Source organism: Rousettus aegyptiacus, unplaced genomic scaffold, assembly GCF_014176215.1.
Source record: "Rousettus aegyptiacus isolate mRouAeg1 unplaced genomic scaffold, mRouAeg1.p scaffold_m13_p_4, whole genome shotgun sequence".
Taxonomy (NCBI): domain Eukaryota; kingdom Metazoa; phylum Chordata; class Mammalia; order Chiroptera; family Pteropodidae; genus Rousettus; species Rousettus aegyptiacus.
Window position 1 is genome coordinate 49,896,374 of NW_023416307.1, and position 664 is coordinate 49,897,037.

A 664-nucleotide genomic window follows, 5' to 3' on the forward strand; every position below is an offset into this window, starting at 1 on the left:
CACTACAGCCATGCCACCCTGAACATGCCTGATCTCATCTGATCTCAGAAGCTAAGCAGGGTCAGAACTGGTTAGTATTTGGATGGGAGACCACCTAGGAATACCGGGTGCTGTAGGCATAACAAACAAACAAACAAAGCAAAATCCATGCTAAGGAAATGAAGTTCATGTGCAGTTACAACGTCAATTAGGTATTCTGTTATCAAAAGGATTTATTCAAGGAAAAAAGAAAGAATTACAATGCAGTACATGCAGACATAGCCAGCCAGACGGGCGTGAAGCATATGTACTGCTGTATTGTTGTAGCCGCCAGCCCCCGAAAGACACATGGACCACCGGAACTCAGTGAGTTATAGGAAACACTCTTTATTCAGCCAGCTAGGTCTGCCAGGGGTACACAGACCCCAAATTAAGCAGCCCCGAAATGTAGAGATACAGGGGTTTTAAGCCCAAAATCCCATTCTTCATTCTATCTAAACTCAAAGGGCTATCTTTCTTCTATTCACTACCTGTCAACTCACAGGTCAGGTGCGTAGGCGGGGGTACAGAAGCAGAAAGCTTGTTTAGAATGTTATGTTCCTATGGGTGACAGCCTATGTTCCCATGGACATAGCCAAGCAGTAATTTTCCAGCCAGCACAATATAAGTACCACATACTAACCAG

The 664-nt window shown here is 44.6% G+C and overlaps 1 pseudogene; it reads left to right on the top strand.

Annotated features, from left to right (window-relative positions):
- On the top strand, positions 1-119 carry LOC118602583 (annotated as a pseudogene).
- Positions 120-664: the final 545 nt, after the last annotated feature.